Source organism: Peromyscus maniculatus, chromosome 9 (assembly GCF_049852395.1).
Source record: "Peromyscus maniculatus bairdii isolate BWxNUB_F1_BW_parent chromosome 9, HU_Pman_BW_mat_3.1, whole genome shotgun sequence".
NCBI lineage: Eukaryota > Metazoa > Chordata > Mammalia > Rodentia > Cricetidae > Peromyscus > Peromyscus maniculatus.
Window position 1 is genome coordinate 75,865,700 of NC_134860.1, and position 16,825 is coordinate 75,882,524.

At 46.6% G+C, this 16,825-nt stretch overlaps 1 long non-coding RNA gene across 1 annotated transcript; it reads right to left on the minus strand.

Annotated features, from left to right (window-relative positions):
• Positions 1-3,129: 3,129 nt before the first annotated feature.
• Positions 3,130-6,262, minus strand: LOC143267438 (uncharacterized). Its single transcript, XR_013042551.1, has 2 exons — positions 6,067-6,262; positions 3,130-3,920 (listed from the first exon to the last, which is right to left on the minus strand). It is a non-coding gene; the product is annotated as an uncharacterized LOC143267438 (long non-coding RNA).
• Between the last annotated feature and the right edge of the window lie 10,563 nt (positions 6,263-16,825).

Genomic DNA, 16,825 nt, shown 5'->3' on the forward strand with positions numbered 1-16,825 from the left:
AATTAATTTGGCTTCCCAGCATCTTGTCCTATTTTTATGTAACTGCTAACTGTTCATTCAAAAATAAAAATAAAAGGATCATGGAAGATGCATGCAGCTGCCTTTTATACTTACGGATGAAAAACTGGTTATGAAGGAGGTTAATGTTGTTATTCCAGGGAGATAACCCTGGTTGCTATGGTGAGGAATCTTCTGTCAATCATCCCAATGAAGTTGGCTCCTTTTATAAGAATGGCCTCTATTAGAGCCCCAGTTGAAATCTATTTGCCACTGAGCTTTGACTCAAATGTTTAACTTAGTGGACGGGTCTGTGTTTTATCAATTGGAATACTGTAGACTTTAAATGTGGTGCCTAAGAAATGCTGCTGGGCTTTCCAAACACACTCAGAAGGGGCCAGTTTAACAACTCAGTCTGGGATAGCATCTACTGTCTGAGTAAGTACAGAAGGGCTTTTGGAAATGAGAACTAGCCATAACCTGGAAAGGAACAGCCACAAGGAATTCAACAAAACAGAAGGTGTGATTCACTGTTGAATGGGACTTCCTTTGATGGATTAGCTGATTGACTGATTTTAAAAATGGAATGGTTTTGATCTGTGGCGTTCACAGCTTAATGATCTGCCTTTCTGGCTGAAATTTATTAAGGCAATAATCCACAAGAAATTGGCTGTTTTCAGCCCTTTATGACTTGTTATTTAACATTTAACAGAATGGCTATTTATTTTGCAAACAGCCAATTCTGAGAGGTTTATTGTCATTGTAAACCGTAATCAACTGCTTGTCTCATCACCGGCTCTGCAACAGATAAACCGGGCAGCTGCAGCGGGGAGACTGGAGTAGCTTCTGCGTTGGCATTCCGGATTGCACAGGGGATGATGACTCCACCTTGGAGCCCCAGCCTGTCTGCGGTCACAGCCACTGTGTCTGCAGTCACAGCCACTGTGGACTTGCCTTCCCTGTGAAATATCTGCAGTTGCCGTTCGAATAGGTTCCAAATACGATAACACTCCTAACAGCCTCTGCATTTTCCCTCCAGTTACTTACATGGGAAAAAGGAGATAAAGCCTGGATGGACGGAGCAATGTTATAAATTACATTTTGTTTGTCCCGGTGTCGTAGAGGGAATTAAGTTTCCTTGCTTTGTGGAAACCCGTGTTTGAGTAATATATTCCAGCGAACTCTCAGCTCTTTTTGTCGCACGGTCTCTGCTTTGGCACTTGCGGGGCTGTGAGATTCACGGCTGGGACTGAGTCCTGGACCGTGATTAGATCTCAGAGATGCTCCGCAGCTGGGACCTGGAGCCCAGGTGATTTATAAAGGACACCATGTGTCTCAGAGCCACACAGATACTCTTGGACACCTTTCATCTGAGATGTTACTGATTTCTGCTGGGAAATGGAATCCCAGCACTGAGGGCACCAAGGGGGTTGGTGGATTCAGAGAAGGGGTACCCTGCATCTGGGGCATTGCAACTCCCCATGAAAGAGAACAGGTCTTAGAATCTTTCTGAGCCTGTTCACATGTCAAAGACGCAGACAACCATCTCACAGTCTCTCCTAATAGATAAAGATTATCCTGAGGAGTAAGAAGTATTGAAAGGCCAACTGTGAAAGGATAAAGTACAGCCCTTTAGTTATACGTATCTGAGTTATTCAGCATATCTGTGGGTAGAATGACTCCATCCAACACCTACAAAGATTTTGCTCTGACATTTGCTATTTGATGTTGTAAGAACTGAGACATGACTTCCTCTACCAGAAGCGTTCCGGGCATGTCCCCTTATTAGAGTCCCCACATACATCATTTTCTCTTTACAGAGAAAATTGCGTGAGCCCACCTGTGCAGCGGGGTGGGTGGTGGAGAACTCAGGCTTGGGGCAGAAGGACCTACCTTTGACACAAAGGCTTGGTAGCTCCATTAAGGGTATGGCGATCCTGGGGTATGTGTTATTATATTTTATTTTTTTAAATAAAAACCTCAATGTATTTCCAAGCTACCTTAATTAATACACACACACACACACACACACACACACACACACACACACACACACTCTCGCATGCATGCACAAGCTCAGGTCTTCATGTGTGCATAGCAAAGCTCTGTACTGACAGCGCCCTCCCCAGCTTCACTGTGCAAATACGGTTTTAAATTCTGGGCTCAGAAGATTCAAGGAACATAACGAAAGAGAGACAGATGAGGTATAAGAAGAGAGCAGAACAGAAAAAGATGCATCACAAAAAAAAAAGAAAGAAAGAAAAGAAATAGATGGGAGATGGGGATAGGGAGAGCCGATAGGAAGCATCCAGCAGATGTATCCAGTATCAAGAAACAGGAGGGAGGGGAGCGAGCGTGAGAGCCACACACACAGCAAGAGAGAGAGAGCCAGAGCAGACAGTGACTGTAAGTCTCCTGTCCTCCTGGGAAGCCGACCAAGGCCCTCATTAGCAGCTGGGGACTTAAATAATACCAGGAGTGGAAACCTCAAAAGGAGAACCAGAGAGAGCCCTGTTTTCTGCAGATTTGGCTTAAAGGGCAAGCTCATTGACAACATGACAGACCTGGAATTGGGGGTGGGGGGACATCTTCCAAATCTCCACAGTCTCCTAAAGCAAGTGTGAGAAAGTGAAAAAGTGTTCCCTTGCTGGGTACTGACAGGAGACGCTTGGCCTGGCTGCCCTGCAGGGAGAGAGTGGGGTGATAGGTCTCAGAATTCTGTCCCTGGAATCTTCCCCCACTCAGCTGTGGTGAGGGGCAGGCACAGCATGGCAGGGATGTTAAGAGTCCTGTGTTTTGTCGCCCACAGATTTCTCGTGCAGTAATAATGGCTATTTTATACTTAGCATCTGTCCTTTGTCAAAGACCACGCTAATGTCCTCTGTCTTTGTTTACCATCTCCTTTATTCCCCTTGACTGTCTAGCTATTCTGATACGTGAAACAATATTTTTTGGAATTTTCAAAGTAAAAATACACATAATTCCACATAGCCTCACACGGAACCTACTTTTGCACAATTCTAGTTAGGATGCATCTGCTATATTTTTATTGATACATTTTGTCCTCGTTTGTTACCACTCTATCTGGTGGAGTGAACCGGGGAGAGTGGGATCTAAAAAGGCGGACTAAAGTTTCATGCAATAGCCAACTTTATTCATTGCATCAGACAATTTATATTCTAAAGGCATTCTGAGGATTAAACAAGGTCATGTGAGCAAAAGTGCCCTTAGAGTACAAGTTGCATACAGTCACAAGGGCAAGGTCACATGAGTTTAGGCTTATACCATCTAGAGGTCAAGGGCGTGTATACAATCATGAGAACAGCTTGCATTTGGAAACATCATCTGAATACTAGTGGATGATGGGTAATCTAAAGGAAACTCACTCCTACTTACCACACCTGGGAAGGGCATGAAAGCACATTCCAAGAACATCTCATGTTATGAAGGAACAAGCAGAGGTTACAAGACTCTTGTTTACTTGGAGTTTTCTCACAAGCTCTCAGAAATCTCCTCACACAGCTTCATCCATGGACCGTGTTCCAACATGCATTAACATAATTAGCACAGCAGTCCCTTCCTTTGAGCTTGAAGAAAGACGTTTGTCATAGAAATTGTTTGGTCATCCTACATCAGACCCTTTCAGTCTATGTTCAACCCTTGCTGCCCCAATGGACATGAGCTGAGGACTTTGATGTGACCAGCAGGGTCCATGTTTCCCTCCCTGCAAAGCCCCTGCTCAGGCTGAATCTCAGGGAGACGGGGTGTGAGATATACCAGATTGGTAAGCTGTCAGCTGTTGTCTTCGGTTGTTGAAATCTGACTCCAGGGGCAAGAAGGCTCTCCCTCCTCTCAAATTCAAGCATCTTTATCTCAAGTGTCCTTCAGAACTCTCTGTCTTCGATCAGGCTGGTGCCCAAACTCTGACAGAGAGAGAAGAGAACAGCAAAAGGCATTAAAAAAATGTGCCCCTGAGAATGTACAAAGTAAACCATTGCCAACAGAGGCTACTGTCTGTGGTATAAATATGCCTGTGGAGACACTCTGTCCAGGAACCTCTCACTCAGGAGCTCCAGCATGGCTGCTTTCAGAAGGAATTTTCCAGTCGCTTCACGTCGCTTTCTTTGCTCTCTCAACTGGGTTGCTTCAGCCATTTCTGCTGCATGTTGTAAGAGCCCCATTTGGTGTGTTTGCTATCTACCTGCTATCTGTCTATCTATCTATCTATCTGTCTATCTATCTATCTATCTATCTATCTATCTATCTATCTATCATCTATCTATCTATCATCTATCTATCTATCTGATATTTACTATTTGTGCTTTTCCTATTCTGTAAATATATACTCAATAAGCTCACTCATTTGAAATCAAAAGCATGGCTATTGTAAATCATCCTCCATGCAGAACCCAGGGGATGTAAATAACACTTCCCCAAGAGGACAATGCTTTGAATGTCCCCCTACTCAAAACTTGTCTTTCCTCCAACCTCTATGTTGATAGTATTTAAAGGTGGACCCTTTGAGGGATCAGGTAAGACCTTCAGACATAAACAGAGGAAGAAGGAGCCCTGGGCTGGCGTGTGCTTTTTCTGCCTTAGCACGTGTTGTCTTTTGTCATGTTAGGACACAACAAGGAGGCCTTGACCAGGCGCTAATCAGATGTGGTGCCATGCTCTTGAACTGTGACGCAGATAAAAGCCCACTCTTTATTAATGACTCAGGCTTGGGTGTTTTGTTCTAGCATCAGAAAATGGGCTAAGATGACCACACAACGGGACAGCGTTTGCATTAGCCCAGGCTGCAGAGCCTGATCTAGGCCCAGAACTGATGACCATAATGGTAAGGACTCTAATCAAGGTTGCTTTACTGTGATACTTGTGAAGTATCCAGCCAGACATGACAGGAAGGACATAAGATGAGGCTGCCGAGGAGTAAATGGGGCTCTCCCATCTGTCCCCACAGACACCAAATGTAGATGAATTTCTAAACGGTTTTATTAAATAAAAAACATGGAGCCAGAAATTTGGGTTAAAGCCTTAGAGAGATCAGGGAAGTATGGAAAGCCACCAGCTAACCTCACCTCACCAACTCCGCAGCTTCCAAAGAGCGTGACTTCCTGTCTATCCAGGCTTATATGCCTTGTTTTTCTGCCCTCTCATTGGCTCTTAGCCCAGCTACCTCACTTTCTCTTCCTACACAGCTCTGTCGCTGTCCGTCTGTCTGTACAGACCTCCAGGTTCCTATGGTTGGTACTGGGATTAAAGGCGAGTGTCACCACGCTTGGCTCTGTTCCCTAGTGTGGCCTTGAACACACAGAGATCCTGCCTGCTAAGGGATTAAGGGTGTGTGCTGCCTGACTTCTTTGTTTACTTAAAATGGCTGGCCTTTCCCCCTTGATCTCCAGGCAAGCTTTATTTATTAATGCACAAATAAATATCACCACATTTCAGCACAAATAAAATATCACCAAAATCAAACGTGACACAATCCTGACAGCTCATGTGGGCTTGAAGTCCACAAAGATAGAGAAGGCAGGATCACTGTCCCTGCTTCTGTGTTCCCCCCACTGTCAGCTACAGGAAATGACGATGGCTAGGACCCCACAAGGCAGGAAAGATGGCTAGGACCCCACAAGGCAGGAAAGATGGCTAGAACCCCACAAGGCAGGAAAGATGGCTAGAACCTCACAAGGCAGGAAAGATGGCTAGGACCCCACAAGGCAGGAAAGATGGCTAGGACCCCACAAGGCAGGAAAGATGGCTAGAACCCCACAAGGCAGGAAAGATGGCTAGAACCCCACAAGGCAGGAAAGATGGCTAGAACCCCACAAGGCAGGAAAGATGGCTAGAACCCCACAAGGCAGGAAAGATGGCTAGAACCCCACAAGGCAGTAAGCAGGCTAGTGTTGTCCAGTGGATCTTCCTGCAATAACCAAAATGTTCACTCTCTGTGGTCACAAAGTGGTAGTTGTTAGGTGAGTATCACTGAGTGCTCAGTGTATGCCTAGTGTGCCTAGAGAATTAATTTTAATTATATTTAATGTTGACTGATTTAAATTAAACAGCCACCTGGGATTCCTGCTGCCACCTTGGACACCATCCTCCCAGGCTCGGAGATTCCCGTTCCGAGGCATCTCTCTCTATGGGGGATTGTGCTTTAGAGCCTGTGAGTTTGGGTCTCTGCATCTTCGGGACTATGTGGGCAGTGTGTTCTCTCTCTGTGCACATCCTTGGGTTTCCCAGCAGTTTGGCTTTCCCACATTCTCTGTGTAGGTGGACAGGAGAGAAAGAGACACAGCTGAATGCACCAGGCAGTCTCGTGCGGGCCACCAGAGCCCACTCAGGCTGTCCGGTCTCAGCACAAACTCATCAGAAGGATATTTAGAAGGGCACAGAAGAAACCCTAGGAGGGCAGAACCAGGTCCGGGGCCCTTGCCTCATGAGTAGCGGCTTGGGTCACGTGAAGAGGTCACAACCTCTCTCACCAATACCTCTAGCTCCTGTCACTGGATGTCACCAGGCAGGATGGTTGCGGGTGTTTGCAGTCACTGCCAGCATCCTCGTCGTCACCCAACTCTGACTGGTGGCACCTGGGCCACCTGTCCACCTGCTCCTTACACGGAAGAGGCCAGAAGAGCAAGCAGCTGATTCCCTCAGCTGCGGCACAGGAGGGGAGAGCCGTGTTAGTTTAAGGCAGTGGGGGTCTCAACCTGGGGGTCAAATGACTCTTTCACGGGGGTCACATAGTAGATATCCTGCATGTCAGATATTTACGTGAAGATTCATAGCGGTAGCAAAACTAGAGTTATGAAGCGGCAACAAAATAATGTTATGGTTGGGGGGAGGTCGCCACAACACAGTGTACTGGATTAAAGGGTCGCAGCATTAGGAAGGTTGAGAATCACTGGTTTAAGAAATTCCAAGAAGCTAGCAAAGCTACTCATATTCCCTAGGGATGGCAGAACAAATATTCATGATTACTATACTCACCCAAATTTTCATCGAGGCTAGCAAGCTCTAGTCCCTGTAGATTGAGTAAAGGTTATTGGTAAATCAAGCAAGCTAACAAAAAGCCATACAACCAGCTCTCACTGGATTGGCCACCCTGTAGCTGGAGTTATCTCCAGTCCCGCCCAGACCCCACGGTCACTCAGATCCAAATAAACACACAGACGCTTATATTATTTAAACTGCTTGGCCTAATGGCTCAGGCTTCTTGCTACCTAGTTTTTATATCTTAAATTAATCCATTTCTATTAACCTATATCTTGCCAGATGGCTCATGGCTTACCAGTATCTTAACATCTTCTCATGACGGCTGGCTGGCAGCGTCTCTCTCACTCAGCCTTCCACTTCCCAGAATTCTCCTCTCTCCTTGGCCCGCCTATACTTCCTGCCTGGCTACTGGCCAATCAGCGTTTTATTTATTAACCAATCAGAGCAACACATTCAGAGCATACAGACCATCCCACAGCACCACCCTGCCCATTTCTCTGCCTGGTCCCGTGGTGTGATGCCATAGGTAGACAGAAAGGACATATGTGTCACAGCCACCTAAAAGAGCACATCCACCCTAAGGGCACTGTGGAGGACATCGTTCACGGTCACTTACAAGTTCTTGTTCATGAGGAACCATGGGGGAGTTTTATCTTCAGTCTCAGTAAAGGGAGAAGCAAGCCTCCTCTGAGCAAGTGGGAACAGTGTGAAGCAAGGAAGCAAGAAGCAGGCACTATTTTCAGTCAGTTTCTGGAAAGCTTAGGGCCAAAGCCGTTAGCTACCTGCAACCCAGGAGAAGTCCAAGATCACAGTATTTCACACATACTTTCTTACCTTTTCTTCCATGTTCTCAGTGGTGAGTACCCCACACATACAGAGCACACACTCTCCACTGCCACGCTAAATTCCCGGCATTCCTCTACATTTCCAATCCCTGGGTCCTCTGCCTTCATTTTGTCCCCAAGTTTGAAGTAAATGGTTTATTTTGTCTTTTAACTATCTTTGCCATCCTTCTTAACTCCTTCTTATAGAGGGTCAAATGAAAATACATAAGGTTAGCCATAATTATAGTTCTACAAGTACCAAGTACTTCCAGTGAGCTGAGGATACGAACAGGTTGGGGTTCTTCCCAAGGAGGGGCCAGGGGACAGTGCTGTGGAGAGAGTCTACAAAGGACAGACCGGCAGGTCTCCACTGTGAGAAGGAAAGTCAATGAGTATTTCTCAGGCCTCATAAACAACACCAGCATTGATTCTCCTTTCCAGTGCTATTGCTCCGCAGTTTGGCGGAGAGTCTTTCCATGCCTGCACTCCTAGAAGGCCTGTGGGTCATATTTTTGCCTTCTGTGTTTTCCAGTTTCCAGGCAGACCAAGGCTGGGAGGGAGAGGCCTCTGGAGCTACATGAAGGGGCTCTCTGCTGGCCCACTTTCATCCCTTCTGCCCCCATTGGCTCCTGCTTCCTCTGACAGGTGGGCCTGGCATGGTGGCCAGCCCCTTCAATTCGCTGCGGGCAGCTCTGAGGTCTGTTCATTGGCTTTGGAAAGAATCACCCAAATAAATCCACTCTCTTTTGGTGGAGTTTGCAGCCAAAGTGGCTTTCTGGAGAGCAAATGGTGCCCAGAGCAGTTTCTCTCCCGTGTCTGGTGGAAAGGAAGCATGCAGAGACAAGAAAACAAGTGCTGGATGCCATCTCTCAGGCTGTGGGCAGGCTCTCCACCCTGCATGGTGACTGCCTCATGAGCTCGGCTGGAGGGTGAGTCAGAGGAGAGCGAGAGACCAGGGTCAAGTGGCCCTTGACCATCTACATGCTGAGCCCTGGCTGGATCCCAGTCTCTGCCACCAGGAATCCAGCTAGACTATTTCAGAGATTCTGCAGAGAACCCAGGGTTCTTTTCTCGAGGATTCACTTGTCTCCCTGATGGGCCCTAAACGAGATGCTTCTAATCTCCCACGGGAGGGACTGGTGTGGCTGTGGGAGCCATTGGAGGTGCGAAGCTCTTTTGGTGTATGGAGTGGGGACTCCTTTTTCCTGAGCCCAGCACTGCAGGAGGGAAGCAGCAGCTTGTGCTGTAAAGAGCCTAGCTTTGGGTTTCTTGTTGTGATATTTGGGTTTAGAGATTAGTATTGACCTCACTAGCTGGGTGAGCAGGGAGTTATTCTCTCCAGACCTCAGTTTTTCTTCTCTGTGCAGTAGACAATAGTTTTGTTTACCTTGTACTTTGTGGGCAGATTTTTCTGTCCCTCCTGCCAGCTCCTAAACCACAACATTGCTGGGTCCCGCCCAACTATCAAACAGTCCTTGAAGGGAGGAGTGAGGATTGAGAAATAATAGATATGAAAAATAGAGATATAAAGGACAACCCCTAGTGTAATAGAAAAAGACAGAATAACAAGAATAGCATCGGGAGGGCTCTGGGTCAATACCACAATCGCCCTGAGTTTATTCCTCATGGGCTTTGTATACACCAGCAAGGAGAGACAAAAGTCCTCTCAAGGAAAAAGTACAGACAAGTGTAAACACTTCCTTAATTCTCAAAATATCTAGTAGCCATGCCTTACGGCAAAGCACCCTGTAAGTAGGCCTTGAAGTATAAGACACCTGGTAACCATGCCTTTGGCCAAAACATCCTATTGTGCAGCCTTACGGGGCAAAACAAGCTTGGACTCTCTGACCTTGAGTCAAGATGGAATAAGGCCACACTATGGAGTCCCTGTGGTCCCCCACACAACATGGAGACTAATTATTAATTATGAATGCTTGGCCGATAGCTTAGGCTTGTTTCTAACTAGCTCTTATAACTTAACTCATTTCTATTTGTTTACTTTCTGCCTCGTGGCTTTCTGACTTTTGCTCTGTACTGCCCACGCTGCTTTCCTGCTTCCTCTGTCTGTGGCTGGTGACTCTTGAATCTCTGTCCTTTTTTCTAGCGTCCTCTCTGCCCCGAAAATCGTGCCTAGCTATTGACTGTTAAGCTTTTTATTAAACCAATCCAAGTGACAAATCTTCAAAAAGTACTATAGTCAGCATTAAGAAGAGTGGTGGCCGGGTGGTGGCACACACCTTTAATCCCAGCACTCAGAAGGCAGAGACAGACAGATCTCTGAGTTCAAGGCCAGCCTGGTCTACAGAGAGAGTTCTAGAACAGCCTGGACTATTATACAGAGAAACCCTGTCTTAAGAAACAAACAAGTCAGAATGGGGGCTGGAGAGATGGCTCAGCAGTTAAGAGCATATACTACTCTTCCAGAGGACCAGAGTTTGATTTCCAGCACCCATGTTGGGCATTGGCCTCCTTAGATACCTGCACACACAAGCACATACACAGAATTAAGAACAATAAAAACAAATCTTTTAAAATTAAGTCAGAATGAATGTAACATACACAATACTGTCTGTCATTTGTTTTCCCTTCTGAGCCCAGGATTTCCTGTTTCCCAGAAGTTTCTATCAATGAACCAGCACTAAGTACATTAGGCCAGATATACTGCAAGGGGCTATGTGATAAATCAAATTTCCCAGGGGTTCAGGACCCTGGGAGAGCAGATGAGCACAATAGAACACAATGAGGGAGTAAGGCGTATAGGATCACAGACAGACACAACTAACTGGGCTGTGTACTAATCAGGTTCTCCGGAGGGAGAATCAATACACGTGTACAGACAAAGAGAGGGGTTTATCTTAAGAACTCGTTTATGAGGCTATGAGACCCGGCAGGTCCAAACTCTGCAAGGTGAGCCAGCAGCCGGTGTTGAAGTCTCAAAACATCTGCTGGCAGAATGCCCTTTTCCTTGGAAGATGATACGCTTTGTGGTAGAAAGGTCTTCAACTGACTGCATGAGGCCCATTCATACTACAGAGGCCAGTTGCTCTGTGAAAGTCCTCTAAACTGGGCATGGTGGCACATGCCTGACCACATGGGTGGCTGAGGCAAAAGGATCTGTGATTTCAGTTCATCCTGGGCTATATAGAAACTTCAAGATAAACCTACATAGCTACATAGGTTGAATAAATACATAAATAACATATATGTTAATCTTATTTAAAAACTTGCCCTAGACACATCCAGAATGTTTGATCAAAGATCTAGGCATTGTGGCTCAGATGCATTGTCACAGGATTAAGACATTACACTGTACCCAGTGCTGAGGAGACTGTCATCCCAGTCTCCATCTCCCAGCCTGAGCTAGGAGCTTCTCTTCCTGCTGCCAGGACACATAGGTCTTATGACAGGCACATGGCTGGCTCAGCTGAGTACTCTAACCACTGACACAGGGCTGGCCAGGCACACAGTAAGTGCTTAATACGTGCTTACAAAATAGGCAAGAACTAAGAGACCGTGCTTACACCACTGATTCCACTATGTCCCCTCTGCCGCCTTCTTGACCTAAGAGGATGTCGGAGTCACTCACTGCTTCTCCTCCACTTGGATTCCTTCACCTCACCCAGGAGCACACAGGGCTGTCCGGCAGCCAGATGCCAGCGCCCTTCTTACCAGCTCTGACTAGGTGGATTCCTAGGGCTGAGGTGTAGCTCAGTGGTTCAGGCTTGCTCTGAATGCAAGAGAACCTCACGTTGGATGTCAGCATTGCTTAAAAGGTGGAAAAACCTCCTTCCTCTCTCTGGTAGCCCAGGACCTCAAATAATTTTCATTCATTCATTAGAACTTGAATTAGACACACACACACACACACACACACACGCACGCACGCACGCACGCACGCACGCACGCACGCACACACGCACACACACACAACACCTGCAGGAAAAATGACTGCACAGTGTAAATTTTGACACTGATTACCCATCATCCCCCAAGAAGTCTAGAGGGCCCTTTGGCCAGGCTTGGGACAAAGCAAGACATACAATGCCGAGGACAATGAGGGCCCTGCTATGGAGTCTCTGCCAAGTGATGGGCACGTCTGATTGCACGTGATCATCACGAAAACTTACAAAGCAAGGAGGCTCGTATCTTTCTTTGGCACCCTGAGTCTACGGATCGCTTTTTCAGAATAATGCTTTTAAATGCGTACCCACAATAATAACAATTGCAAAGGAAACCAATTAGTTTAAAATACAATTTTCATAAAATTAAAAAGCTTCCCGTGCCTCATTATTAATGCATTAAGCATCAAGAGCTAGCAGCAAGTCTAAAGAACGGTGGTAGGTCTGAAGCTCATGAATGCAGATGCTACTTGGAGACCTCTGCAACAACTGTAAGGTAGCATGGGAACAGCTGTTCTGTGGCGACAAAGACTCCAGGTGCTAACAAATGCTACTCACAGAATCAACTGAGATGCTCAATTTCAGTTAGGGGCCGGTGAAAACAAAAATGATTTCCCCTTACACCAAACAATAGATTCCTCTGTTTCATCCACAATGGTCCATTATCAAGGTAAATCACTTTGTCCCTAATTTACACATGAAGGAACTACTTCAGAGAGACTAAGTAACCTTTCAAGGATCACACAGTTCCCAGAAATAGTCCGCCCCTTCAGCTTGATATTTTTCACTGATATTTTCACTATCAGTGTTTACCCATTTTTACTGAGCATGCTGCCAATCACCTGGAAACCATGGTACAGTGGATAAGCCTGGCTCACCACAAGAGGTTCTGTCTCAGTAGGTCTGCCTAGTGTGTGGGGGTATTTGCAAGAGATCCTGCATTTCTGACTTGCCCCTGTGGTCCTAAGCTGCTGGGCTGGGGCCATGCTACATTCCCTGATGGTTATGTAGGGAATCCTGTCGAAAAGGGACAATCACTTTGGGCATGCGGTACTGAGTCAAGCTGCCTGTGCAGGTGGATCTACAGTGCAGACTTTGTTCCCATCCTCTCCAGCTATGACCTTCTCCTCATCTTTGGGCACGATGCTGCTTTAGGCCCCCATCTCATTTTGTTTAAGGCTGGTCTCGCTTGGGGGAAAACATTGGAGAAGGAAAAACCCCAGAGTGATTAGTCTGTTAGGTCTTGAAGATACCCCCATCTACCTTCTTTGAGATAGTTGAGGGTTCCCTCTCACACTCCTCGTCAACCTCAAGCCTAGCTACTTTGGGATCTAAGCCTCTGAGGAGCTGGTGGGGAGAGCCTTGCCCTGGGCTGGAGTCCAGTCCAGTGGCGCTTTAACTAGGCTGGGCAGGGAAAAAGGAAGGAGCGTGGAATGAGGCTTGTGCTTGGCTCCGTCCCCGAAAGCTGGACACTCTGCCTCGGCTTTAGGATTTTTAAACCAGATGGTTCTAAGAAACAGCCAAGAATCACTTGTTCAGTGAAGGGAATCAGCTGGGCTCGTGGCTGTGGAGAGCCAGCCCCAGGCCAGACACTGACGGCTCATAGGCAGCGCTTCCCTAATCCTCACAGCCATCCTGAGCGGGTGATCTTAGGTCCACTTTATGGATAAGGAGGCTGAGCTCAGAGCATAAACAACCACAGCCATACGACAAGCAAGTCTAGGACCCAGATTTGAAATCCTTGCTGGTCTGTCTCCTGAGCCTAAATTCTTCGAATTCTTAGAATCATTCCCGAATAGACATGACATAAAAGTAGTACATTTTCTTACTCCAAGATCTCACACTTTCCCTTTCATTTAGTGTTGATTGTCTTTGGGGTGATCACGTGCTTTAAAGATGCTGCAAACCTGGAACACCCCACCACCACCACCACCACCCCGCCCGGGCCACACCCACAGCAGACTTCAGATCTACAGTGTCTTTTTTCCAGTTACAGCTCAGGTAGGTTTCTCTGGCAGAGAGGACTCCTGTCCGTCTCCCCGGATGCCTACTTGGTGTCCTAAATGTAACATGACAGGCGACAAATGCTGTGAGAAGCCAGGAGGTCCTTGACTGTGCTCATGCTGGAACAAACGACTACCCCGAGCGGCCTCATCAATTACCAGCTTCCACTTTAGAAGGAGAGCAAGGGTTTCAGGAACTTGGGCTGAGAGGCATCGGGGTGAGCTTGGCACTGGCCTGGCAAACAGCAAAAAGAAAGCGTCTTTGGGGTTAGACTCTGGGAGCAGAGCCCGCTCTCCCCCTTTTTGATTGTGGGACCGTGGAAGGCAGTTTGGCCCTTGAGGCCCCGCTTTGTATGAAATGAGGTTAAAAATAGCTCACAGTCTTGACAGGGTAAAAGAGAGAGCATGAACAATGGTGCCCGCATTAGGCACTCAGTGACTGACAGCCGGGACTCTGTCCTTCTGGTTGTTACAAACCGGCTCGTGGCTCTCTGCTGGTAAGCCGGCGATCAGGCCATTAGCACTGGGAAATCAGTTATGTTAGAGAAGGTGTTTGTGTCTTTGCAATGTTGTTGTCTCTTCAGATCTTGAGATGTGCATGTTTGTCTCCAGGCATTTCATGTTAAGATAAATCCCCAAGGCTCTGTATAAAGATGTGCTAAAGGGACCGCCTTTCCCTAAATACAAGATGGTTGTAAAAAGGACGCTGGAGTTATTCATCAGTAATCTGTTATTCTTTTAAAATTTACTTACTGCTGTTGTAATATTTGAACAGTATCTGAAATGTAAATAAACTCGATCAGGGACATCTCAAACCGTGTCAGGGAAAAGGAGTGTTTTTGAAAAAGCAACTGTGTGCAGGTGCAAAAGCCCATCTCTTTAACATCCAGACAATTGCCTGAGGTCCACGTCATTATGTCAGGGACCCAAAGGGCAGCTGACGAAATTGCCACAAGATCTCTTCTGTTAGCAGAGAGTGCCCAGGACTTACACAGGTCCAGTGACTTGGGAAGAAAGTGCTCCTCCTGGCCGTCCCTATGAGAGCACCTAATTCAACTTGTTGTCTTGACCAATAAGTAGTGTATTGGCTCCGGAGGAGGCAGACTACTAGAACCCAAGTTCTCCAAGTCTTTAAGGTTAGGAGGAGTCAGAAGTGTTCTTTGAGAAAAGTTGCTATCTTTTACATACTTTACAACATGAAACACAAAACCCTCGGATAAATCTTGATTCGGTCACTCAGCCTGCACTGGTTCAAGCCAGACAGAGTCTCAGAACTGAGAGGGGGCGTGGATATGATCTCTCATCCCTAAGAAGCTATCTCCAGTTGATAACCTCTTGCAAAGGAAAAGTTCCTTTTCTCCGATGGAGTCTCTCTAGGTATACAAACCATACTTAAGGACGGGCCACCTGCCCAGTAGTAGGTAGCCAACAGAAAACAAAGTTCATTGTGTTTTGCAGATTTTTTTTTCAGTCTCACCTGTCTTTTGCTTGTACATTATGGTTTCCGATTATATTTATTTTTTGGTGGTGGTGGGGCTTTATGTATGTGTGGATGTGTTTCTTGTGCTTTTTCACTGTTTTATTCTGGTTTGTTTGCATTTTTTATTTGTTTGTTTTAGAAAGAAGGAAAAAGAAGGTGTGGAATTGGGTAGGTGGGGAGGCTGGGAGGATCTGGGAGAGGTGGGGGAGGGGAAACAGTGATCAGAATATATTGTACATGTTTTCATTTAAAAATAACCTTTACTGAGCAATTTAAGTTAGGCCTACAGAATTTTCAGAAAACGCCTGCACAAGAACATCAAGGCTGTTCTCTGTCTGCTCCCAAAGCACTTTGGCTGGGAGGATAGTTTCCCAAGGGGCATCATCGTAAACATTAGCGATAGGAAGAAACGACTAGATACCATGCCCCAAAAGTCGACAATACATATGGACATGTCCGCCTAATGGAATGTAGGGGTAAGCAAGACCCAAGAGGACTGTGTCAAGTGAAAGACATCTTCACGGAGAGCTGAACTTGAGCAGATTCCACCAGAGTGACCCAAGGCATCTACAGACGTTACCTGGCAGCTCCTACCTGGCTCTGCAGAACTTGCTAGCTGGCTTCAAGGCATAGGCGGATACTTGCCTGGGTGGGCTGCAAAAGAAACTTCCATTCCATCAGTGTGGAAGGATTGCAGCCTGGCGCCTACACAGCTCTCTACACATCAAGGACTGTGTACTTGACATTGGCTAACTCATCGAAGCAGCTCCAAATAGAAAGTGTTTCTGTAGTGCCCACGGTAGATTTAAACGGACTTCTCAGCCACCTGCAAAATGGAGAAAGATTGGCAAGAAATAACAATCCAAAATCAAACCAAAACTGAAAAGCCCTAACCTAGAATTCTGTAGTAGGTTCTACGTGAGGTGCTTCCCCATGCACAAGAGAACAGGTCAGGTGCAGCGTGGTGGGACATGCCTATAATCCCAGGACTTTAAAAGCTTTGGCAGAAATCCCAAACACTCAAGGACAGTTGGGACTACACAGCCAAACAGAGCCAGAGAACGTGCATGTGGAGACAATGCTTCAGCACCAGCGATGCTGAAGATGCACAGGCCAACACTGCTGTGCTTCACAGAGATACACACAGCGCCTTGAACGAACACCTCCTGTGTACAATGGCACAAGCCAGAGTTGTTTGGGAATAGGAAACTTCAGTGGAGAAAATGCCCCCACCAGACTGGCCTGTGGGCAGGTCTATGGTACATTCTCTTGATTGATAATTGATGGAGAAGGGTCTGCCTCACTGTGGACTGTGCCACTCTGGATTGGTGGTCTTGGGTGCTATAAGAAAGCAGGCTGAGTAAGCTATGAGGGGCAAGTCAGTGAGGAGCATTCCTCCATGGTGTTTGCATTAGTTTCTGCCTGGAACTCCTGCCTTGACTTTCCTCAGCAGTGGAGTGTGGCTTGAGAGTTGTAAGCTGAAATAAATCCTTTCCTCCCCAAGTTGTTTATGGTGATGATGTTTTTATCACATCGATAGAAACCTTAACTAGACACCTCTTCTGGAGGGGTCCAGAACATGCCATGTGTTTCCTTTATACCTTTCTCGTCAGTCTGCGACTCACT